Consider the following 27,076-nt stretch of genomic DNA (forward strand, 5'->3'; position numbering starts at 1 on the left):
AAACGCTATGTGTGGTATAAAATACATTACGTCTATGGAATGTCCCCACAAAACATGGAAACCAGAATGTGTGTGTGTGTGTGTGTGTGTGTGTGTGTGTGTGTGTGATTAACACTCGCTCCAGATGCAGCTCATTCACTTGCCTTTATATTCTCACCCAGTTTCTCGTGTCCTTTGTCAGATCATTTGTGGAGTCTCGTGCTGTGTGTTCCAGTTTGGTGTGTTCCTGCTCGGTGTGTTCCTGCTCTCATGTTCGTGTTCTGAGGATTGTTATGTGGATTTTATCACAGACCGGATTCATCAATTTTATCACGCTGATCATCTCAGTATCCTGAGTCACCAGCCCTGCTGCCATCATTTCTAACGCTTCTGTGTTTTCAATAAACAGTTTAACTTGCATCTGCTTCCTCTCATTACTCGTGATAATACCCAGTCGGCATTTCAACGTTGATTCAACGTTGAATCAACGTCAGGTACCAACGTTGAATCAACGTTGGATTACCTTTCGGTTTTGCAAAAAATTTCAACGTTGAAATCACGACGTTGTTTCAACGTCACACTTTCAACATAGGTGAATTATGGTTGATATCATGATGCAATTTCAACCTTCTATTTCCTTGTTGTTTTTAACACTAAATATAGATTTTTACTTTACACTGCAATACTCACTAAATGATTTACTGTAAACGTGTCATTTTTAGTGCAATTATCATATGAATGCAACTTGCTATGCATAACTTACAGTACAACCCCATTCATAAAACTAAACACTTAAGGAAGGTAAAGTTTAAATGTGGACAAATAAGATGGCAGGTTCCTACCCTTTCCAAATAAACCTGAAAGCAGCTGTTAAAAATATTTTTTTATGGATAAAAACACATTCTTTCAAACAGTTAGGTTTCCAGTTAGTAGTGCAGAAGTGTAATTTTCTAAATATAGAATAAAATCATAAAATATGAAACAAAATCATGTTTAAAAGTCATTTTATTAATCTGAATAGAAAAACTTTATTCAAGAAAAACTGCAAATATGAATTTTGTTGTTGGTTTAGTTGACAGTCTTCTTATGGCCACCACCACCCATCTATTCTGGCTCATGCTGTACTTAATACGATGACAACATCTAAAGAGGGGGAAAAAAACAAGATATTTAATTTTCAAAAAATGCTGCATTTTAGCCCATGTACAAAAAAATCTTGTTATTGCACATCAGGGCAAGATGCGTTTTCTTTGATAGTCTGACTTGAAACATTGCATAGCCATCTGATGAAAGAACAAAGCTGTTGTGTTTACGAAGATGACAATGAGGTTCAATTAAGATCATCTACAGTGCATTCAGAAATCATACACCTTTCACTTTCAATTTTATGTTGTTGCATGATACTGTAATTGTTTAGATATTTTTACAAAGTAAAAACAGAATTTTAGAAACTTTTGCAAATGTATGAAAAAAGAAAACATATCATATTTACATTATACATATTCAGGACCCTTTAAAACAACATCTGCAATTTAGCTCAGTTGCCTCAAATTTCTCTTGAGGTTGCGGAGATGTTTCTACACCTTAAAGCGTCCTGATGAACACAAAGATTTTTTAAGGAATGTCTGCAACCAAACTGACCAGAAGCACCATTGACTTACATAGTAGGATAAAAGAATACTATGGTAGTGAATGGTGCTTCTGATCGATTTGGTTACAAATGAATCCAATACTGAATGCTTAAGTGATATTAACTTTATATTTTCAACACGCCCAAATGAGATGCTTAAAGCAAACACTGACAGGTTGTCTGACAGACTACTTTTGTGTAGTCCCTTACCAATGAAATCGAAGATGGACTTCAGAACTTCTGGACTGTCTGTGTAAGACTTTAAACTCGCTCAGACCAGCAAGGCATCTTGTTAGCAGACATCCCGACCTGATCAAAAACTTTTGATTAGGAGATGTTCTAATCCTATTTTTAATATATGTTTTACAAACTTACCACAGGTGATCTGGCAAAGCGACTTATGAAACAGCATCTTCCCAAATCTCCTCTTCAGGCTCATCTTAGCGATCATTGCATTTGATAAAGTTTGGAAAAAGAAAAACATATTTCATTAGTATAGAAATATAAATGTAATCTTGTGGTAACAAAATACAGAAAACTGTGGCCCAAGTACAACCTTTAAAGAAATTAAGAATGTTTAAATTTTTTGTCATAACACTATTCATTACCTTTTAAGGGGGAATGATTTGGGGATCTGGAAAGACACACTACTTCACCTCTCTGTATTTTATCACACGCCTTCAAATTGCATGTTGATCTGCCTACAATTTAAAACACATAATAAAATAAAAACAAGTCATAGCCCCTTTTAAAAAGAAAACATAAATTGTGAAATACAAAACACTGCATCTTATTTATTAGGATTAGTAGAACTTGATATGATTACAAAACAAATATTAAATGCATTGTAAGGTTTTAGGGGAGGCGCTTCACAAAAAAAGAAATGGTAAATTACGGATTTCTATTACAGCATGGTATCTTGGTGGTGCATTACCAGGGTAGGTGGCCGCTCATTGACAATTAAAAAAATTATGATTAAACCCATAATACAGAAAGATAAGAACAAATAAATGCTGTCATGTACACCACCACAAAGATTCATTTTTTTCTGTCAATATGAAGCCTCTCTAAAACTTGCATCACCATCCACTCTGAAAACTGGATTAACTTTGGTCTCTGTCTACTGAAAACAAAGTGTTTGAAATATGTAGGCCTGCATACTGTAGAAGGAATAGTGGCATACAAAAGAAATTAATTGCTGTGCTGGAAAGTAACCATTGTATCCTAAATTAGTTTCTTATATTTTCCTAATGACAATGATAAACCATCTTGAGAAACAAGTAGCAGGTGTTTTTAAAAAGCCACTCTCAATTCTCACCTGTGAAGTTTCTTGTGTTTTTGTGTCATTCTGTTTCTGATCTGACAACCCTTGCTGTCTGTTTCTTGTTCAATCTTGACAAAATATAAAAAAGTAAAATTAGTGCAATGTTGGAAGAGAATTCTATAATGACGTTTATCAGAACATGAATACATACACTTGCATACTGCATTTAAGTAAATATTGTAGAATAGCAGGGTTAACACAACATTACCTGATCCAGATGTAGTGGCTGTTGATGCATGAAAATCTCAGCATTGACAAGATCATCCTCACTTTTCTAATTTGAAGGGCTCTGATAACGAAGGCATTACAAAAGAGTTATAAAAATATACTAAAAACAAGAGCATATTTGTCTAGATAACCAATATTTTCTATTTCCAACTATTCAACAAGTAAGCAAAATTACACCGTTACAATGTATTTCAATTCGAATAGAACATGCCAACTTACACGACATTATATTTTCGTACAAAGGAGTTAACTTTAGTGTTTCGTGCCGCTTAAAATCATGGATACTGCACGAATTACCGCAGGTGCGATCATAAGCGTAACATGTGATTGACTGATTGCCATGGAAACATGAGGGTCACGTCGACTATCTTGTCCCTTTTAATTTTATAACTGCATTTATACACATTTCCCCCTTCGAGAAAACCTCAGCATGATTAATATTGGATTCGACGCCCATGTTATCACGTCATCAATATGTTTGGATTAATGTCATTAACACGAACTGCTATACGTATCCGTTATTGCGAATTCGTGAGCCATAAAACACCAACATCTCATCTAAGTTTTAACACTTTATCAGTAATATGAATTTGAGAAACTAAGCAGCTTAACACTGACCGCACCGCACTCGAGCTGCTCCTCCTTACAAAAGGCTGATAGGTAGACCTGTTCGAGTCGCGACTCACTCGGATCTTTAACCCGGATCTTTAAATTAACTCATCGCGAGTCTCTAGTGTCATTAACCCGGATCAGTTGAGTCCTACTACAATTCAATGTAAAACCATAAACAGCGCCACCACACACACAAACCTCTTTCAACATTATTGATGAGACTTCGCTCGCACTACAGATCCACTCGTAACCGGCTGATCTGCGCGAGAACTGACCCGAGATTCTCACTCAGAGCCGGAAACATTGCAAACTCAAGAGACCTGCGGATCCGTGCGAGCCGCGAATTGACCCGAGATTCTCACTCAGAGCCGGAAACATTGCAAACTCGAGAGACCTGTTCGAGTCGCGACTCACTCGGATCTTTAACCCGGATCTTTAAATTAACTCATGAGTCGCGAGTCTCTAGTGTCATTAACCCGGATCAGTTGAGTCCTACTACAATTCAATGTAAAACCATAAACAGCGCCACCACACACACAAACCTCTTTCAACATTATTGATGAGACTTCGCTCGCACTACAGATCCACTCGTAACCGGCTGATCTGCGCGAGAACTGACCCGAGATTCTCACTCAGAGCCGGAAACATTGCAAACTCAAGAGACCTGCGGATCCGTGCGAGCCGCGAATTGACCCGAGATTCTCACTCAGAGCCGGAAACATTGCAAACTCGAGAGACCTGTTCGAGTCGCGACTCACTCGGATCTTTAACCCGGATCTTTAAATTAACTCATGAGTCGCGAGTCTCTAGTGTCATTAACCCGGATCAGTTGAGTCCTACTACAATTCAATGTAAAACCATAAACAGCGCCACCACACACACAAACCTCTTTCAACATTATTGATGAGACTTCGCTCGCACTACAGATCCACTCGTAACCGGCTGATCTGCGCGAGAACTGACCCGAGATTCTCACTCAGAGCCGGAAACATTGCAAACTCAAGAGACCTGCGGATCCGTGCGAGCCGCGAATTGACCCGAGATTCTCACTCAGAGCCGGAAACATTGCAAACTCGAGAGACATGTGGATCCGCGCGAGCCGCGAACTGACCCGAGATTCTCACTCAGAGCCGGAAACAATGCGGACTCGAGAGACATGCGAATCTGCTCTGACTCGAGAGTCTCTCAACTCGTAACCGGCTGATCCGTAACCGACTGATCCGTAACCAGCTGATCCGCCGGCTGATCCGTAACCGGCTGATCTGCGCGAACTGTCTCTCTGACTCTGGGGGCTACATAAGCAGGACAGTTCTTTTCTATATTTTCTCTATATTATTATGCTATTGTTATTAGCCCAGATAGCACACGTACGTCTCAGATACGTCTTGTAAAGATCTTTACATCTGCTGACGATCGTCTTTGAATAATACGTCTTCCATATCTCTACAAGACGTATTTAAGATCTTAAAAAATTCTAAATCCTACCTGCCTGCATGCATCTCCGTTTGGTCTTGAATCCGATCAAACGCAGACGAATCAGCAAAGACCTCCAACTCATTTCATTTTTTAAATAAATGTCTTGTTTAATTGTTTTAAAAATATAGTCAACATGTTTTTAAGGGTTGGCATTAATTTTGTTATATAATATAATTAAATATAATTAATAAAAGCCCATATCACGTATAATAAAAAACCATGCACAAGAAAAGGTGATCTCATACTCTTTCTGACTACAAAATATTAACAAATACAAAACACACAAGAACATCATTGCCAACAGCCACTGCCCCTCTGACTGTTTTATCAGTCTGAAATGAAAAAAGTTATACATTTAATTAAATAAAACAATTGCCAACAAGCTGATTATCTTAAGGTGACCCTGCTTACTGTAATTCCTGCTTATTATAATTACTGGGTGTGACTCACATTTGTCAACAGTTATATATCTAAGGTTGAAACTTTTGATAGTTTTTGACCCCACGCCATCCATTGAAATTGTGTAACACACCTTGCATTTTCACAACATTTAGTTTTAAAAAAATCATCTGAACAAACTCTGAGCAAACCAAAGGTGATATTAAGAATGTTTATATAGATGAAGAAACCTCATAAAAATTGAAAACACAATACACAATCATTTGACCAGGTTTAATCCAGCATCACAGCATGAATTATATTGACTAGTTTGTTTACCAAATTTGAATAAAATGTTTAACCTATGTGTTAATATGATTACAGCCACAGTGTAACAAAATACTGCAAAGCTATTGATCAAGTTCTCATTACATTACTTCACAAGACCCAAAGCTGATCAGGACACTTTAAGAGCACTGTAACGTAGTAACTGCTGAAAGAACCATGTAATACTGTGAATATAATGACAAACTGTTCCATAACACTTAGATGTGACTTTAATTACAATACAACATACTCTTTCTCATACTCAGGGTTTTTAAACTGTGGGTGAAGACCCACTTGTGGGTCGCACCGTAAGATAGTGAGTGTTGCATTGTAGTAATGGTTTGTCCAATTAATTATTAGCAATGGTTTTGATATACTATAAGATTACACCTGTCTTAAACCCATAATACACGGCACGATTTTTGGCTGTCCCAGATGAAAGATTACCAATCGTGAAACAATTGTGGAGATTTCTGTGATCGTGGCTCTTAATTGGTGGTCCTATCTCATACAGTGTGAGAGGTTTAAAGACGTCTGTTTTCCCAGTCCTGGGACCAAAGACACCTACGATAGTTTTATGACAGTGTAAGAAGTTCAGCATGATCAACGCACATCAACAATGTGTTTGCTTCTACGACCTGCATACCTGTATTTGTTTACCACTAGCGCATGTTGATGACAGATGTCGCAGCTTCAGATGCAATAGGTGTCTTCATCGACAGTCTACTGCTGAAGTTTAAACAATCCTTGTCACACAGTGTGATAAGGTCTTATTGGATTGCAAAAATCCTGCTGTGTATCCTGGGCTTAATATGTTGTGGAATGAAAAGTTTGGAAACCCCTGCTTAACACAAAGTCTCATTTAAAGTTTATAAGAACTTTTGCAATAGACCGACACTAAACGAAACTGATGGCAGATGAGGTGTTGGGATGACAATGGGCCAGAGTTGAATCTGTGCATCTTAGCAGATCACAGGCAGGTTTCTCCTGAAGTGCTGCATTAAGAAAAGAAAGGAAAAGATGTTAGAACATTTTTAAGGAAATTTAAATAATTCTCACAATCAATATTGGACTATAAACAATAAATTATTACCAATGCAATAACATGCAAACAGACCTGTCAACCACCTTAATAATAGATACGACGCGGTAGGCATGGGCTGGTTACCAGTTTTAAGGTACACCGTGGTTTTAAACAGTCAAGGTTACAAAACCACTAAAATGGTCTGTGAAACCGTCTCCAAGGTATGAACTGTATTTATACAAAATTCATTAAGTCATGTGATTGATTTGATGTTTACATGTAATATACATTTCGAAAATATTATATATAATATAATTTAAAGGCTTTATTTTTACCTGCCATTTAAAAATAAAAAAATTTAGTGTAGCAATGGGAATACCGCAACACTGTGAAACCGTGGTATTTTTGCTAAAGGTAATCATACCGCCAGAATCTTATACTGGCCCATGCCTACTAAGCGGTTGTACCATGTGTTAGAAACATCAAGATTCTCACATTTTTAGGGCTAGCGCAATACCACAGTTTTGGCTAATCTTCATGTTCTCTAGGGCAGTTATTTTGCCCCAGTGACAGAAACAGCGACAGTAATCAAATAATTCATTACCTTATCTACATGTGGGTAGAGGCCCACAGGTGAAGGAAGATTTTTGGCCTGCACTTTCACAGCTGGTAAACATGGATTGTGGTGGGCTAGTGACAGAATGAAGAAGATCAGTTTAAAATGTGCTTTACAACCAGAGGTTGCATTATTTTGACAGACAAGGTCTGTAAGAAAATTGTCAAAATCAATAATAATATGAGCCAACAGCCAAACAATAACAACTAAACTCAATCAACTATCTTAATCTGCCTGAACTCAAATCTTGTGGTCTATAAAGTGGGAGTTTATCTGTGTGTAATTCAACCATCATGTTAGACTGAAGGAATTGCAGTTATCATTAGATTTCCCGACAGCACTGGACAAATGACTTCTCACACTCAGTGTGACTTGAGACAAAGGATAAACAAAGACATTGAGTATGTTTACATGCACATAATAAGAGGACAATTATCCTATTATGATATTATAAAAATCAGCTTATTACATTAACATGTTTCAAGCGTTTTAATTTACTTTTATTTGTGAAGTTTATCTATCTCAGGTGGAGACATACGCACATACGAAACGGCAAAAAAGACTTTAAAATCTGGTTTAAGAGCAAAAAAACTACCTGTGCCAATCAGTTTTTGCCATTTATGGGCTTTACCCTATAAAAGAAAACCATTTTATGCATTTAACCTCTTCAACCCTGAGGACCCTGTCCCGGGTCCAGAATTTCGTATTTTGACTTAATATAAAAGATTCTTTTAATCTTTGATACTCCGTCATGGACCCCAGTAACACATATGAGATACAGTTTGAAAGCTTAGAGTCTCTACTTTCTGCAGATATGCATCACTTTGACACATCTTTTACTGTAAGAAAGTTATTTACACTTAATTTACACTATCACCCCCCCAATATTTTTTGATATCATATAATATTCACATATTTCATATTTTTCAAAAATGACAAACATGGGCAAGTCTTATATCAAATGAAAGCTCTTGCTCTCAGGAATAAGGCTACAGCGTTATTTTTGTTCTAATATCAACACATATCCAACAATCATCGAATGAATAATAAGGTAAAAAATTGTCTTTTGTAAACATATGTGAAACTTGAGTGTGGACTGCCTCAGATAGCACATATAGCCACAAATGATACACCATCTTTTATTTTAGGTCCTACTCTAAACAATGAGTCCATTCACAGCATTTTCTTTGGTTGTGTGCATAATTAATCCCTAGCTTTTTATTATATGTGCAAAACAAAAAATTAATATTTTTATGAAAAATGTATTTCCGCACCCTTTAGTAAAATGAGAATAACTTTTGAATGCGACATGATAAAGAGTTCATTCTTTTTTTGGGTGTTTACTGTCTGCTGCTGCTAACAACCAGAACTGTCTGCAGTCTGCTAGAGCACCCAGAACCAGAGTTATACACTATCAAAGGCAGTATTTACATCATAAAAAAGAAAATTTGGTGTTTCATCATATGAAAAACAACATAAATAACGATATTTGTCACAAACAGCAGCTTTTTATGTAACTTCAAAGGGTTTTCTTTAAAATGATATAAAGAAATTGCATTTATTCCACTGTATGTGGTTATGGGGACACTTCAAATGTTTTTAGGCAGAAATTGTATACAAAAAGGGTATTATTCCTCCCTTCAGTTGGAGTAAAATAACTTTTGCATAGATTATGATAGAGAAAAAATTCCTTTTTCCTCTGTAAGCTAACAATTGCTGGAATCAAACAAAACTGTCTGCAGGGACCTGAGATACCCAGAGCCAGAGTTATATACTGTCAAATAAAAACTTTAGAAAAAAACATCAAAAAGCGCCTATTTATTTTTGTGTTTATTAGAGGACTGATATCACATACAACCATGTTTACCACTTTTAACAGTGTTTTATGTAATTTCAAAGGGTTTCCTGTAAAATGATACCAAACTTTTGTATGTAAACCTCTGCATGTGGGTATGGGATGCTTTTGAAATTGGGTAGGCCAAATCCAGGCGAAAATCCCCAAAATAGCTTCAGGGTGTAAGAAGTTAAATGACCTTACACGTTATCAGTTTATTAAGCGTTTAGACTATGTAGACACACTCACTGTGCACTAAAATTAAAAAAATTGGTTAACACGACCACTCGTGGTGGCTTCACTCAGAGGTTGGAGAAGACAACCGGTGGACTAAACATCAAGCCTCTGCACGATTCAGGTAAGTGGAATAAAATACATTGTAAATAAACATTATTAAAACAGATTGTGAAGTCATTCATTCAAAACTTGCTATGACCTAAGCCTAAATGACTTAATTTCTTTTTAGAATTAAGACAACCTTAGCAGGAGAGCCCCAGCAGTAACTTTCTCTCAAGCAGATGAGCAATAAGTTGCTTTGTATGAACACCACCCTAACAATCAAGGTAAAAGAGCATTAAACATTAAAGTTATTGCGGAGAATTTAGGTTTTCCGGGTGGATCATCAAGACTATTGGTGCTCCTAGTTGTCAATCTGGAGTGTTGCGCAATTGCATTTGTTTTAAAAAGCTGAGACGGTGTTTCTTTTCTAAAATTCGAGAAAATCCTCCGCTACACCTTTAAGTGGAACGTTTCTATAGCATGCTGCTTATAGCTAGTGAGAAAGATAATCTAATTGATCTACCATGCATATCCTTCAAATAACTTAAAGGTAGGGTAACAGATTTGATCCTGAAACATTTTTAGTTATGCTGGTTAAAAGTCTCCTCACATTCTGATAGCAATCACTGTGTTAAGTTGTTTAAATGTATTTGTAAAAATTTATGTCATCTGTGAAAGGCGTAGGACCAAAAAATGTTCAGCAAATCATAGATTTCGGTCCGAACGGACGTTTCCTTTTATGTCCCTCATACGTAAGCGTAATTTGAATTCCCACCGCGCAGCGAGTCCACGCAGATACCATACGTCATCGGCGCGTTCACGTGCGCTCTGTCTGTAAACAGCGAGAACAGCAAACTTTTCTGCTGAATTGACAACCTACACAGGAGGCACACAATGAAAGACATCTTTTATAACAACAACAGCAAAAACTGCCTGGATCAGCAAGAGCAAAAACCCAAATGAACATCGGTAACTTTACTGCTTTACCGCGAGATGCAAACAGCTACAGGAGGCAAAGGGTCTGAAAGGGTCGTTGCACTGTTTATTTTGGTAAGGTAGGTACGCGATATGTTTGTATTGAGATGGATTCAGATATTATACTTTGATGAAACGTTGTGTTGCTTATGAAATTTGTGTTCGTTTTCCGGATTAGCGTAACGATATAGTTACTACGTCTACACAATCGAACGTGTGCTTAAACTAATTCTGATGTAAACCAGTTGTTTATGTTGGTTATTTTGGAAGTGTTATTCACTTTGTACTGCAAAGTTTTCTCACTGGTGAATGAGACGTGACCGTCTGATCTGTGCGTGTTCATGTGTTTGGAAAGAGGCGTGACTTTGGATGGCGATTTGACTTGAGGGTGGGATCGGGATTTCATTGCTAGGCGGCTACCGTTAGCATTTTTCAAAATGTGTTACCCTACCTTTAACAGAACAACTGAACATGTATAATATAATTTAATATGTACATTATTAATAATAATTGTTAATAATATTAAATATTTGTGAAATTATATACTTGTGAATTCATTATATTTGCAATGTTTATACATTACCTGTTTTTAGGTAAACAGATTATCCATCAGTGGGTGCCTCAAGGTCGGCTCTGTAAATCCTGTATTCTGCATGTTTCCGAGCACACGTTTTCCAGGACACACTAATATTAAACAGAAAAACAACATAAATCAGTGTTAAACACAAACAAATTTTAGGTAAATTAAATAAGGTTTTCATTTTCAATCAATATAAAAGAAATAAACGCAATAAAAAACAATGTCAGTGACGTAATAAATATGTGTAAATTTACACGCATCATTTATTAAGCATTATAAAAAAATCCAGCAATATGATTAAACTTTGGTTATTTGTTATTATCCCTGCATTCAAATGGTTGCAGGTTGGAGCAGGAAGTTAACCCTTCTGTCGCGCAAGCGCGAACATAGACAGTGGTCGCGAGGCCATTCGTACATCACGTGAGCGCCATTTTCATGATATGACCGTTTTTCCTCAGGCACACTTCAACATTTTCTTCGCATTTAACATCAATATTAACATGTAAATAATATAATTCGTAAACATAACGTTTATGTTAATTTATAATATGTTTTTTTTTATTATTGTTGGCTTTAAGTTAATTTGTCTGTCAGACTCAGTTTGTTCGTGTTGGTAAGTAACTTAACGTACGTTATTAACGTTACGCTAGCCTTTTGTCATGTATGTGTTGTTAGAAACTGATAAAAATACGAATTAATTCACAGATATAAATAACTTTATAGCTAAAACAACTGATAAAATATATTAACTTAATTATCAAACCACTTCGCTATAAAACTTTAAGGCTTCTTGTGAATACCGGTCGTTTACATAACGTTAACTTACTCCAAGCAAGTCGGACGGGAAGATTGATACATTTTATAACTCAAGTAACTTTAAGTTAAACAGGGGCTGGTCTAGGCTAACTTAGCAAATTTTTACCCCACCACCGCTGAGAAAACGGTTACATGTTCAACGTGCCTTGCCTTCAGGATTTGCAGCTCGATTTTGGCTTGCATTGATAAACGTTACAAACAAACAAACCAAAAAAAGAATGATCATATACGACAATCAATCTTTAGATCCACTACATGCATAACATGTTGGTACTTACCTCTACTGATGAAACTCCTTCGTCAGCGTTGTAACTTCACATGTTGGTTTTGGTAAATCACACGAGGCCAAAGATCGAGGTGAAAAAGAGAAGTAAATCGTTCTGCGATCGTTTAACGCGATGAGACACGAAGCCTTAAAAGCCACAGGCTACTCCAGCCCAAAGCCCTTGTGTCCGGCTTCACGTGGCTTAGCCTTAACTAGTGATGTTTACGTTCGTGAACGAATCGTTCTTTTTGAACGAATCTTTTATGTGAACGAATCGTTCTCGTTCACGCCATCCATTGACTCATATTTCTCGTTCACTGAAATTTCCCTCCCTTCTTGAGGAGCACGGACAAATGATGCGCGGCTTTCTTTCCGCCTTCAAAGAGTGACAAAACTACGAGCCAATGGCAATCGAGTATAAGCTGTGGCCGAGCATATGATTGGCTCAACGTACTGAATGAATACGCCCTTCACTGACCGAGCCGCTGTTTTGAGTCTGAACGAACGTGAGAGAGATAGAGAGATCGCGTTCTTAAACAAACTGAATGACTGGTACAGGTTACAACCTAATGAATGAGAGAGATCGTATAGATAGCGAGTGCAACGTAAACAATCTTGTGAAAGAATCATGTGGTTTTATTTTAATAAAAGTTATAGTAACCATGTTTAGGCGGACTATTTACCTTAATACAAATGATAAGCAAGGTAATTACTGTTGAAAAAATTGGTATTTCTGTTTAATATAGTTTTATATGTCTATATAGTTTAATCCACCCTTTCACCGAACTTAAATCAGTCATCTGCGTCTGAACGAAGTCTTGAACGACATGACCCGAAATTATATGATTCGTGAACGAGGATCTGATGACTGACTGAACCAGAGGAGGCATGCACGGGAGTCTTTATTTACAACAAATCCAGATTAGATGTACTATGAATGTACGTGTGTCTTAATATATTCGGTAACTTGATAAAATTATGCTTAGTATTTCACAATTTGAGCTTTATTAAAAACTAATGAGTTTTTGCAAAAAGTCATTCATTGTCTTAAAACACATAATGACACACATCTTCGCCACCTATTGGCGTATTTTTGTAAAATTAAGAAATGGTCACTGAACGAATCAGTGAACGAGTCTGAACGAATCATTTTGGTGAACGAACTGAAAATGAACGAGTCACCTAAATGAACGAAAATTTCCATCACTAGCCTTAACCAGTATGACATCACAGTACCGCGTGATTACACTGTTTCGTGGGCTTTTGAATCACTCTCGCGGTACTTCAATGTCTGCGCATGTGTGCCTGAAGTCAATCACTCATGCTTGTAACAGGGGTAGCGTTTGTGCGCTCAGTGATTTAGGGTGTTACAAAACAAGATTATTACATATATATTATCAATTAGTATTGTAATAAAGCTTTTTAAATGTTTGTTAATGATTAAGTGTCATTAACAAACTCTGATTTAAAACATCAATATATATGCTACGTAAATTTTCCTTAAATCATCAAAACATCCAAAATCAATGAAACAAAAACAACAACAATGTATTTAAGATGAGACACATTCAGCATTTATAATTTTTTTCTCTCTTTTTTGTTTGACTTTGTTTTCTACAGTAACCTGTTAACAGTAGACCAAAGGTATGATGATCAATTATAAATGCAATATGGTTGAAAGGTCAGTAAACAAACAACAAAAAGGTAATTTCTTAATAGAATGTCTATACATTTTTTGCTTTTGTTACATATTTCATACATCAAAATCATTAAACGTTAATAATTATGTATTCCAACTTGTTGCAGCTTGACAAAAATGTAGCTTGAAGGAGAAGGGACAGCTGAGTAACAAAGTCCTGGTATGCAGACGACGATACTATTACACTGACAAGAGTGTAATGATGATGGAGACACAAGCCAGAGAAAGGGGGGACCAAACACCAGGCCAGAATTCTGCATGAGTCAGGTAAGCATAATGAGTTACAGCAGTGGTTCTCAACTCTGTTCATGGAGTCCCACTGCTCTGTGCATTCTGTATGTCTCTTTGATTTGACAGACTGAGGCTGCGTCCAAATATCACTTTGTGCATCCTATCGTGCATCATGTTCTGGATGTAAAGCATGAGACTTTTAATTGTATGTTAACATTTCTATGGTGTTCACTGCATTATTGTTAGGCATTTTGTGAAACATCTGCAACATTGTGTCGTTTATTTAGGGACTACTGAATAAATAATACACTTTAATAAAGCTACATACTCAAAACAAAGAGCTTTTTTACAGGAGCAAAGAATTCTGCATCTAAAAGTTTGATATAAGCAAATGTTCATTTCAGAGTGTTCATTTTATTTACAGAAAAACTTAAAAATGTTAAATATAAATTAAAAGTAGTAAATAAAACACAAATACGTTTTGGTGCAAATTGCTGGCACTACCTGGATTGAAATTTTTACCCATGCTAAGTGTGTCCCATCGGATGAATAATTCTACATGCACGCTTGGGATCTTCACGCCCACTAGAATACTTAGGCCAAATACAAAAAAAAAAACCCGTAATGTAAGTAGTCTAGTGCAAAGACAACAAGTGTGAACATTTGGACACAGCCTCAGTTCAGTTCATGAAGATCTCTACTAATGAGCTGATGATTTGAATAAGGTGTGTTAAATAAGGAAGACATACAAAATGTAAATAGCAGAGGACCTCAAGGAACAATGTTTAGGTACAGTTACACTGTATAAAACATTAACTAAACAGACAAATTATTTGTCATAGCTTCAATAAACAAAAGAATGTCACCTGCATAGTAGTGTACCCTACTACACTTGGTCTCTGCAACAGTCCAGTTTAGTTCATGGTAGGGGGGCATATTTAGAAACATAAATATTTTCAAATTATTTGCGACCCTTACAAAGACACTAATTTCCCACAGCCAGCAACAGCACAATGTTTGTCTGACATCACAATCTTACTGTTATTACAACTTTATGATTGTCAACAACTACTACTTTAGACTGAACACCAGTGGGCGGAGCCAACGATATAATGATGTGCTGTGTCTTTCTGTGGGGGAGGTCAAATGAAAATTAATTTAGCTAGTGACATCACTACTCCAGCCATTTTACATTCGTAAAAGAAGAATGCTGTCTGCGATTCACTTATGTTTCCATGATTGCAAAAACCTTTATCGAAGTACATATACAATTGTTTAAGTGTCATAATTAAAACATGCCTAAATTGGCAGTGACCCTGGCTTAAGTCGATACAAAACTCAAGTGCAAATCATGACACTCATATTAACTGTAGTTTTGCAAATTATTGTAACACCGATATCAGATATGAATAGTGTCTTATGTAAATATAAAAAGATCAGAACAAAAAATGAATATAGTCAAAAAAATATGATCTGTGCATTAAGATTTGCATTGTAAATGCAGTCTTATTGTTACGAAAAAACTTGGTTATTGCTGGAATCATGAATGGTCTGAATAGGATTTGAGTTTGTTTACTTGTGAAACTTACCTGCACCACCATTTACAGATCCAGTGGGTGCAGATCATCATACAGATGGTTCAAGTGTGGATCCACCTAATATTCAAGGTAAAAGAGCATTTGTTCACAGCATTATCTAAGAAAACATATCACTAGATATTACATATTAGATGTTAATGTCTGACTCTGATCCATACGAAACAGATTTTCTGTCCTGGGACACTCGGCTAACCATCAAGAAAGAACACAGTAGGTTAAGAATCTGACCTCACGTTTGATCATTACAAGATTATGGCAGTACATTACACATTTAAGGACTGTTATTCCTCTGGCTGATTTAAAAATAACCAAAAGTTCTTAAAAAGAAGCAGCCCTAGTTATTTTGGCTTGTTAAACATAAACTATATAGACATAAGTATTGCGACACCTCCTTCTAATAAACAGGTTTAAATACTTTACATATTTCCATGAGCACAAATCTTAATGCTACAGCATATGATATTCTAGAAAAACCGTTTGATGCTAAATTTATAGCAAGAGTTTTGGCAGGGCCCTTTTCAATACCAACTTAAGAATGACCCTACAAACAAAGTAAGGTTCAAACAGAAAATTAGTGATTCAGTCTGGTGTGGAAGAACTTTGACTGGTCTGAATAGACCTTAACTCAGCTAACACCTTTGATATGACTCAAAGGTTTTTAGCCAAAAACTCATCACCTAAACCTATCAATGACTTGTACAAGAAGCTGTAGTCATTTTGGAACAGAAAAAGGCACTTACAAAACTGTTGCAACAAAAATCAAAATTCTTTGTAGTGGTATTATATGGTATAGCATTTTTATTTGTTTTGATTGGACATACTGGAATAAATAAACATGTTTATTAGAATGAGGCCTCCCAATACTTTTGTCTAGTGTATTTGCCACAGACAGGGTAACGCAATCCTTAGAGTGTGCTTCTTTGTAAATGTGACAAATGAAAATGATCTGATCCATCATTTCCAGCTCCAGTGGGCATCCTTTATCCATCCAGACCCTCATACAGATGTTGGAGTTTTGATTCACCTAAAGTACCATGCAAGGTAAGAGAGCATTTGTTGACATAATTAGGAAGAAAACATAAACGCATTGTTCATGGCATTTAAATACAACATAACACTGTTTAATACTACCTTTTTCTGTTCAATCCATAGAGCACTCATTTTCCCTCTTGAGACCATGGTGTGACCTGCAAGGTCGAATGGAGAGTAAGTTGCCTAAAAAAAAAAAAAAAAAAAAATGTATTTAAAATTGTCATTAGCTAAACATCAACATGTCTGAGGCAGATGCAGGTCTGATAATCTGTCCAACATTCAAAACCTCACAGTAAATCTACAGTCTTGAGTACTGTTTTAAATCAATGTATACATATGCTCATTATGAATTTTAATAAAAAATACTAAATGTATATAAAAAGCCTCAATTCAATTATTTTTTTGATATTGCAGCTGTAAGCGAGACAATCTTGGAGTCACCTGCATTGACTGGTCCAGTTGTTAGTCCAATTACAGATGGAGATTATAGAAGAGGATGATGTCTTTTCTCCAACATCTTTCTAGACTGATAAAAGATCTAGACAGGCTTGAACAAAAGTTAACAGAGGGGCTTATATAGAGAATGGTAAGAACCATTTTATCCGTCAAACTTTTTACCAATTATTGTAAACATAAACAATATTATAGGGCTTAATTTGTTTTAAACATTACTTCAATGTACTGTATCTGTTTAAGGTGAGGAGCTACACATAAAAGAAGAACATGGAGAATCTGCCCAGAGGTGTTAACCAGCAATGCAGCTATACAACTAAAGTGATGCAGGCGGAAACAATGTGTGTATGTTATGTCCAAATGTTGTTATGTTCAAATGTTTTACAATATACTTAAACAGGTGGACCTGTCATTATTGCATTAGTCAAGTACAACTGAGTAGGTTAAGTTTACATATCAACGTCAATAAATATATAAAAATAAATATCAGTCTTGACAGCAAACATAATAATGTTAAATAAAATAATAATTACAGATTTTTAAGAAATTTACACGGGCTCAAACTATCAGTGAAATTAACTATCAAAAACCTAAAATAACCACAGACACGTGAATAAAATATCTAACGTGAACTAGCTAGTTACTGTACATACATTGCTAATTATCAACGAAATTTCTAGTTAACTGATCCCACACCCAGCATTATTAAAATGTATTATTACTACATACCTTAAACAAATGTCCCCTTAAATCGCCAGACCAGGACAGGTTTCTTTCTTGCCCTTCTTCTTTTGCATTGCGACGTCGATATAAGTGCATGGTGTGGTGTAGCACGAATTTAACGCAAAGACGCTCATATTAATAATATACACGATATTGACTATTAATACGGATGATTTTATCTTTGTTTGACATTCTAATCAGAGTTATATTGAGGAAACAAAGAAAACATATGACATAGTTTGTAAAATTAATTTTTCCTTATTTTTGTAATGGTTTCTTTTAGAATGCAGCTGCTGCAGATGAAGAATCCGTCCGTCTACCACTGAAGGAGACGCGGAAAATCGGGAAAAGATGTTCTTTGCCCGAGGAAGCATTTGATTAATTTAAAGATATTGTGTTTCTTTGTATGTTATAGAAAAACGTTGCTTTTTTGCATACACTCGTGTAAATATGCATCTTATGAATGTTTTCCTTTGTCTAATTTTAATAAATTTTACGCAATCAACTGCCTGTTTTATTGAAAATACTGTTTTAATTGTTGTCAATGATATATTGTAATAATGTGTATAACTGTGTAGAAGATGTAGTTTAGAGCAATTTATTTTTAATGATCTTTTAATCGTCTTTTAAAGCTCTCAGAAACATCTTAGAAAGAGCTCGATTAAAGCTCTTATAAAGATCTTTTAAAGATCTAAGAAACATCTTGGAAATATCTTAGATACATCTGCTAACCATCATTCTAAATATCAAGCGTCTTGAAAAGATCTTAAAAGCGTCTTCAAAACGGCTGGGCTCGTACGTCTCAGATACGTAATTCATATGGGCAAACGACCTTTATAATACGTTTTCCAGACGGAATGGAAATCTGAGTGATTACCTCGCAGATACGTATCTGAGACGTACGTGTGCTATCTGGGAGGCTTCTTTTTTAAATGGTCGACCATACACACCAAACCTAAAACCTATAAGCATGTTATTTCAGAAGTGAAAGGCTTTTGTTATGGATTTGCTTTTGAGGAGACTTCAGTCGCTCTATAGATCCACTAACCGGCTCCGGCTGATCCACGCGAATCAGCCGGTTAGTGGGATCTGTAGAGCGAGTCTCATGTCCATGGTCTGCGAGTCTGCAATGTTTCCGGCTCTGAGAATCTCGAGTCGCGTGGATCAGCCGGTTACAAGTGGGTCTGTACTGAGTTTCCTTGGAAATTTAGCAATACTGACTCAGATGACTCAAGTGAATCACACAACCCGGATCACTTTAGTGAGTGACTCACAATAACCCGGATCCTTAAAAGGAATCGAGTTTGCCAGGCCTACTGATAGGTGTCTGTGTGGCGCCTGTAAGACCTCTCGGATATAATGGTGCGTTCCAGGCAGGTTTTTAAACCCGTGAGTTACGACTTCAAAACCACGACTCACGACCTTATGCGTTCCAGGCAGCCCGTAACTCGTGTTTTTACAACCTTCTACCGGTGAAAGTGCACTGGAACGGCAGTCAAACCCGTGACTTCCCACCCGTGAACTCGTACTAGATCGATGTACTCCCAGTTCAGAGTCGTGAGGCGTGGTTTTGAACTCGTGAGTTACGGGTTACGGGTTGCCTGGAACGCAGCATAAGTTACGCTGACTGAACTACGAAATCAACACTTTTTCACCGAAGTTGTCCAAAAAAGCCCTTACATTTATAACTAGTTGCTTTTCTGAAGCAAAAACAACCAAGTGGTTAAGTTGATAAAAACACACCTCATATTAATTTATTAATATTCATAATAACGAAGTCCAATTTCGGCGGGAACATCCCGTGGACTAGCAAATTAACTACTATAACGAATACATTCGCAACTAACAGAAAAAAAACCCGATTTGGCATCGTGCTTTTTTGTCATACCACTTTGTATATGTGAATATAATAATGTTATGCGTTTACATTGACTTATATTTCCTTACCTCTTCTTTCTCTGAAGCATTTTCTCGTGTGATACGCAAGATCTCGAAGACAGCCGTTAAAACAGTCCAGTCTCGTGTAATCTCGCGAGATTACCTCGCTACCTGTATATTCAATTATTTGTTACATTTTTTTTATAATGTCATCAATTTTATAAAATGATTTTTTAAATTTTTTTTCTGAATGATTCACATATTATAAAACATTATTTTATTGTCTCCCAGCAACCATTTACTTCACTGTTGTTTCAACGTTGTTTCAACGTTGAATCAACGTTGAACAAACAACTGACGTTATTTCAACCAAATTTCAACGTTGATTTTTAAGCATTTTATTAACCTTTTTCAAACGTTTACCATTCACCGTTGTTTCAACGTTGAACAAACAACTGACCTAATTTCAACCAAATTTCAACGTTGAAGGTCGGTCATATGCCCGCTGGGTAGGCCTGAAAACATAAAACACCAAGCTAAACTAATACATAAAGCAAACAAATAATCACAACAAAGCAACCCAAAACTAATGAAAAGCCAGAGGGTAAGAGAAATCAGAGATCCAAAAACTCTTAATTCTTACTTTGCAGGTGTTTCACATGATGATTACCCTATAAGTCTCCCCCACATCCGGCTAAGCAAAACGGACCCAGAGGACCGTCACAATTGTTAATAACAAATTTATCCGTGGTGAAAACACATCTAAACATTTTGATCAGTGTGACAGATGATTACAAAAACACCTTTTTGACACCTCTTTACTGACACATTAACTAAGTTTTGAACCATGGATTAAATGTCCTGGGTCAATTACAACATTTAACTGACACATACAATAGCTAACAGTTGTGACAACTGCACTTAAAGTTTTGAGAATGTTAAGACTGTTTGGAAAGTTAAGACTGTTTGGAAAAATTTGTCAAAGCGACTAAGAAAAACTGTAATGTTGTTTTCAGTGATAATATTACATCATGAATGTGTCAATACATTTGTTAATTTCAGATCACAAAGAAGCTGGCCAGCCATGGAAAGGGGACAGCACTCTGGGTCATCTCAATTGGAAACGAGTTTGGCCAGGACCAGACAAGATGGTGGTTGGTGTCTTGGAGTGGTACTGCTCTAGTTTTTTTGTTGTTGTATTGTTCAGAGCTCTGTACATTGCTCACTATAGCTGCAGTTTTTGTGATTGTATTACCAAGATGTTTGTTTATAAAGCATTAAAACTTAAGGAACGTACCAAAGCTATATGTATTTTCTAGCGGGGGGAATTATATTCATTCAAGTGAACTCTTGGTATTTCAGACGCCTCCTCATCAGTGCCTGGCTGGCGCCGCCACTGCAGGAGTTATGCTAAGCAAGTACAAAACGAACATGCCGTTAGCAATGGGCATTCACATGTTTAAATACACACAACATTTACTACTGTAAATAATTCACTTACAAAATGTACTACATCATAATTTGTCAGCATTATCTTTACAAAAATAAAAATATTGGGGGGACCCCTCAAAGACTCGCCTGAAAAATCCACTCCCCTTCTCCCTCTCATAATGGGAGAGGGAGAGTGTTACTGCGCTGAGTCGAAGTACTCCCAAAAGTGCTATTCCGCCATACAATATAGTTACCCTTTTAAATCCACTCAGAAAAGTGCTACATTTTATTTTGTGCCACCAAACTTGCTCGTATAACTACTCGTCTTAAATAGGAAAAACGTTGATGTGTTTGGTCACTTCTAACTTTATCTCTGAGTGGTACCATTGAATGAATGGGGCTAAGCTAAATGCTATTGCAGTGTCGCAGCGCGCCCCAGCGCTTACGTGCACGCACTAAGATGATAGAGGGATGTATCAACTCTTCTTAGTAAAGGTAATAACATAGTTTAATATCGAAAATGAGTAGACTATTCCTTTAAGTTAACAACCACATTCCTTCACCAAAGTTGTTTAAAACTTAGCTTACCATCTCTCTGTGAAGCCTAATGTATGAAACAGTACTGTTGTTGTCTGAGGTCACCTAATGCAATGTTGTTTGGTCACGAGCAACTTCGTGACCATCAGCGTTTGCCACAGATGTGAAAACAACAAAATACGGACCGTGGATATGAAGTCATAACCCATCATTGTTTGCAAATACAACATTGAGCTCAGACTGACTTATTAGTGATTCTTTTCATTCTTTTTAAATGGTCCAGTAGAATTTAAGCCCCATTTGAAAGTAGATAAGGAAATAATGAGATAATGGTGGTGATCTGACAGGATTTTTCAAAAAAGAAAGTTAGAAAATACTGGATGATTAGATTGTTGGTTTTTAACTATGAATGTTTTGCACCCTTGGACAATGCTTGTGACACGTGTTGGATTATCTGTAGTTTTATTTCCCCCTTTTTTCTTTATGCAACAGATTCAGGGGTGGAAGAATCTTTAACATGTAAACACCATACACAGAACTGCACTTCTTCTCTGATTCTTTTCTCTTCTGTTTTACTTCTCACTGCGCCCTTCAACAGTCTATATTTTCTAAAGATTTTCTATAACTTTTTTTCTTGACACAATATTAGTACAGAACTATCTAAAATAAATAAATACATGAAACAAAGTAAATAATAAACCCTTTAGGGTCACAACACCCTCTCCCACTAACAAAATAAAATGTTTACAAAACATTTTTAATTTTACTTAGAAAAATAAGGCTTTAAAACAACATAATCGTACATTCAGCCATAATAATACTACTGTCAAAATCAATTGAAGGCCAATAATAAGAGGCCACAGGGCACATTTCCATAATTTATAAGTCTCATACTTTTCATAAAACAGTGCTTTAACTTGGTTAATAATTGTTGGAACGTAATATAATTAAATATAGATAACTGTTTTCTGCGTTATCATTTGAGCTTTTCTTGTGCTCCATCTTGTGGCCGTCTACACGCAATCAGCTGTAAAGTGAGGTTGACTGTGAGTGATGTCACTTTTAAAAACAAACACATCCTATAGTATAATCCCACCCTCAACACTGATTGACAGTTTTAACAGTTTTATGTGCATGCATTGGAAATGCAGATGTGACCAGTCACGGAAAGTAGGGACACAAGTCGGATCTGGGGCATTTTGAGTTATTCCATTTGAGTTGTGGCCATTTGAATGTAACACATTCAAGAAAGAGAATGTTGAGAAATTTGAGAAAGAAAAAAGTTAACACTTTCCTTTTCCCTGCCTGGAGAGACAATAGGGCTCATTTACATCTCATTTAGCTAAGCCATACCCCCTGTAAAGCCGTTTTGAGATACAAAATCTTCTAGCATCATATGTAGTATTTTATTACAGAAGTCCGAATGAACAACTTGCAAAAATAAACAGGACTTTTACCTTTGTGGGGATCACAAGTCGAATCCAGTCTGTTTCAGATGTTTGAATCATCCAATGATTTTTGTCCACAAATGCGTATAATACGTGAAATATAGATATAGTCTATTGTTTACATCAGATTTCACATGAACTTCTGGGAATACAATGTAATATACAATCTGAAGACTATTTACATCGTAACATGTTAGGGTATATCTGGGGTGTATTCCAGAAAGCAGGGTTAACTTACCATTAGATAAACCCTGAACTCTGGGTTTAATCAACCCCAAACTTGCTTACTCTGCGTATGTCGGTTCCAAAACACATTTTAAAAGTTAGTTCAATCAACCCACTGAAAGTAACCCAGAGTTAACGCGCGCTCACGGTAACAACATAAAGGCATTGTCAATGGATCACAGATTTCACGAGTCAGATAACTTAGAAGTTTTTAAATGAGAAATAACATTATAAACCAATACTTTCTGGCAATATCAACTTTTTATAACGTTTTATAAGTGCGTGATTACAAAACAGGTAAAATTAATTAATTAATGAATACGGACCTATTTTACCCCATTTAAAGTCCAATATTATATGTGTCTCAACGAAAATACACATTATTTAAATATTATTTAAATATATTAATTATTTCGAGTTAGATTTTTCTCTTACAAAAATTAACAATGGTTAGTTAAAAAAAAAACATGGTTACAGTAAAACCATGGTAACCACAAAATAACCATGGTTTTGACAACCATGGTTTTCAAAAACCATAGTTAAACCATGGTTAGTGTAGTAAAACATGGTTACCACAACTTTACACCAGTAAAACCATGGTTTATTTTTGTAAGGGTTGTGGCACATAAAGTGCATAAATCTGTCATAAGGCTTATTTACAGTTTTTTTTTTTTTTTTGTTATGATTGTGTATGCATAAAATGCACTATGATTATATTCACTATATTGTACTTATTTCACTTCTGCTCCTTTGGGTGACCCTGTTTAGTTTTTGGACTTTCCACATTGTATCATCATTTTTAACATTTACTGATAGCTGATAGATTGCACCTTCTGTTAATATTTTCAATAATTTTGTGTAATGCTTTTTAGTACACTACACTAAAAATTATCATTCATTTGCATAGGACGATTAGGATCTGCTGTGACAGAAGTGAAGAATAGAAATGTTACATTAGTGCTCATAGTAACATGATCTAAAATGTCCTGTATTATCTAATATAACCAAATATCTCAATTTCCCTTTGGCTCAAAAATGATAGCTCAGGAAAGCACAAAAGGTCAATTTTAAAGAAAAAAAGGTGATTTAGAAAAAGACCAACTATAGATCAAATGTAGAGAGGGGGCTAAGGATCTGAAGTGCATGTTTAAGAAATAAATATTATACTATGAAAAATATATTTATAATATCATTTCATTGTGTACATGATTCTAACTGATAATAGAAAATATCTGACCACTATGCCATGTCTGTGATTCAATGGTGTTTCACCTGATGAAGTCTGTGCTTCACCTGTGCCACTCTGTGGGTCAGTGTTAAATCATACCTGTGCTTCATGGGTGTCATTCTGTGGGTCATGCACATGCCTATCAGACACTGCAGGCAGGGGTAACTTCTGTCCCTCAGCAATTATTATTATGATAGGCATCATGTTTTTCTATTTGTTATACCCATTTACTGTAACATTGCCACATTGTCACTTAAGTAACATAGGTTAAGATTTCTGGCTCAATTATGACAATGTATTTGCACACACATTTATTAGAACTTTAGATTAATCTCATATTATCTAGTAAGTGAAAGATGAGGTTATTTATGAATTGACAAAATTGATATGGAAATGTACTTTATTGTTAACATTAATTAACTGATGGAATTGTGTTTCATACATGCACTGATATTTGGAGATATATTAATAATGAACATAATTAAATGTATAGTATTTAGTCCGAACACAAATATGAATCAATTTTTATTAATAAGGGACATAATTAAATGTATAATTAGTTCAATCACAAATATCAATCCATGTTATTAAAAAAAAAATTCTTTAAAGAAACATCATAAATTTTTAAAGACAGCAATAAATATTCGCGATTGTAAATGTAATCAAATAAATGCTTTAACATTGTAATATTATGCAAAATATATGCTTCCATGCCTGCTGCAAGCTCATCATAAGTACACGCATGCGCAGACATCCTCCGGAGCTTCGTTTTAATAACTAAAATGAACTTACCCTGCAACATAACCTGCTCCGGAGCAGGTTATCTTCAGAGAGTCAGTTGCTATGGTTACTTACATGACCCGAAAGTTACCTCTGTTTTTGGAACCGAAAGCAGAGGTTATCCGCTTACTTACTCCTAAACTTACCCGGGTAAGTCACATAACATGCTTTCTGGAATACACCCCAGATTACACTCCGGTATTTACGTTCCGTCAAACACATGAACCCGCCTTCAAATTTTGTATTTAAAATAGGGACGTAGTATAATAGATAATCCAAAAACAGCACCTTCGAAAACGTGAAGTCCTTAAGGGATGTTACCAATCGCTCGCTCGTTGCTCCATCAGCCAATGACTTCATGGAAAATATTGATAGACAAAACATGTAGCCAATTATATAAAGAATTCTACGATCTCTGTGTAATTTATGAATTTGACTTCATGCTGCGCTGCAAGACGTCAAAGTACCGCGAGAGCGAGTCGAAATTAAACTACTCTGAAATATTTCTTGAATATTGCGGTACTTTGACGTCATCCGACTGCGGCGCCCCATAAAGTCAGTGACACGGCTGACGTACGATGCGGCTGACTGTTATTTGTTCCGCCCCAGCTTCTTTTCTTTTTCTTTTGTTTTGTGCGCCCGAGCTTCATTTACAGTCTGTGGAGAAGCACGCTATAAGTAAAAAAACTAAGCAAACATGTCTGAGGAACAGGGCAGCCGCGTCACTACAGTCACGCGACTTCACGCTCGAGCAGGAAGAGAAGACAATGCTGAATAAAGTCGTAATTCTTGCTATTTTTGGACCAAACTGTATTTTCGATGCTCTTACACAATCTTACTGACCCACTGATGTCACATGGACTACTTTGATGATGTTTTTATTACCTTTCCGGACATGGAAACCGTACATAGATTTTCAATGGAGTAGACAGAAAGCACTCGGACTAAATCTAAAGTTAAAACATCTTAAACTGTGTTCCAAAGATGAACGGAGGTCTTCCGAGTTTAGAAGGACATAAGGGTAAGTCATTAATGACATTAATTTCAGTTTTGGGCGAACTATCCTTATTCAGTAGTCACGCTGTTCCCTCTGAGGGCGGAGGCGAAAACACAAGCTTATCCAGTATGTAAATATACACACAGACAATGACGCCCCCCGCTGCACGCTAGAATCTCCGGAAAAACAAGCCTAATTCAACCGCAAAATGTACGCTTTTAAATATACATAAACTGCTATCTCAAACATTGAGAGGCTTCTTCGTGATCTCAACTAACAGATTCTGCAATAAAACGAAAATCACAAATTTTGAAAAAAAAAAAAACTTTGATTCTCATTTTCTCGAAACTTGTGCTGCCGACTTGTGTCCCTGGTTTCCGTGACGGGTCACAAATACTAAGGGCATTGCAATTTCATTTGAGTTTAAGCAGGGTCTGTACGCGACACCAGAGGAAAAGAAACAACAAATAGTG

The 27,076-nt window shown here is 36.2% G+C and overlaps 4 long non-coding RNA genes across 16 annotated transcripts; 1 reads left to right on the plus strand and 3 right to left on the minus strand.

Annotated features, from left to right (window-relative positions):
• Positions 1–966: 966 nt before the first annotated feature.
• Positions 967–5,085, minus strand: LOC135770545 (uncharacterized). Of its 4 annotated transcripts, none has more exons than XR_010542685.2 (7): positions 3,972–5,085; positions 3,142–3,222; positions 2,928–3,001; positions 2,218–2,310; positions 1,985–2,048; positions 1,820–1,918; positions 967–1,122 (listed from the first exon to the last, which is right to left on the minus strand). It is a non-coding gene; the product is annotated as an uncharacterized lncRNA (long non-coding RNA). The 4 variants fall into 4 exon arrangements; XR_010542682.1 differs by lacking the exon at positions 3,972–5,085 and adding an exon at positions 3,780–3,841; XR_010542683.1 differs by lacking the exon at positions 3,972–5,085 and adding an exon at positions 3,774–3,815.
• Positions 5,086–5,845: 760 nt separating this feature from the next.
• LOC135771498 (uncharacterized) lies at positions 5,846–12,524 on the minus strand. Its single transcript, XR_010542932.2, has 4 exons — positions 12,357–12,524; positions 11,266–11,366; positions 7,583–7,668; positions 5,846–6,949 (listed from the first exon to the last, which is right to left on the minus strand). It is a non-coding gene; the product is annotated as an uncharacterized lncRNA (long non-coding RNA).
• On the plus strand, positions 9,627–18,584 carry LOC135771499 (uncharacterized). Of its 10 annotated transcripts, none has more exons than XR_010542939.1 (10): positions 9,627–9,991; positions 13,964–14,047; positions 14,150–14,309; positions 15,881–15,940; positions 16,037–16,081; positions 16,836–16,912; positions 17,024–17,077; positions 17,318–17,489; positions 17,600–17,701; positions 18,363–18,584. It is a non-coding gene; the product is annotated as an uncharacterized lncRNA (long non-coding RNA). The 10 variants fall into 10 exon arrangements; XR_010542938.1 differs by having other exon boundaries at positions 13,964–14,024; XR_010542942.2 differs by lacking the exon at positions 9,627–9,991 and adding an exon at positions 11,378–11,875.
• LOC135771500 (uncharacterized) lies at positions 13,871–15,856 on the minus strand. Its single transcript, XR_010542944.2, has 2 exons — positions 15,140–15,856; positions 13,871–14,296 (listed from the first exon to the last, which is right to left on the minus strand). It is a non-coding gene; the product is annotated as an uncharacterized lncRNA (long non-coding RNA).
• Positions 18,585–27,076: the final 8,492 nt, after the last annotated feature.

The sequence above is a fragment of the Paramisgurnus dabryanus genome, chromosome 8, assembly GCF_030506205.2.
Source record: "Paramisgurnus dabryanus chromosome 8, PD_genome_1.1, whole genome shotgun sequence".
Lineage (NCBI taxonomy): Eukaryota > Metazoa > Chordata > Actinopteri > Cypriniformes > Cobitidae > Paramisgurnus > Paramisgurnus dabryanus.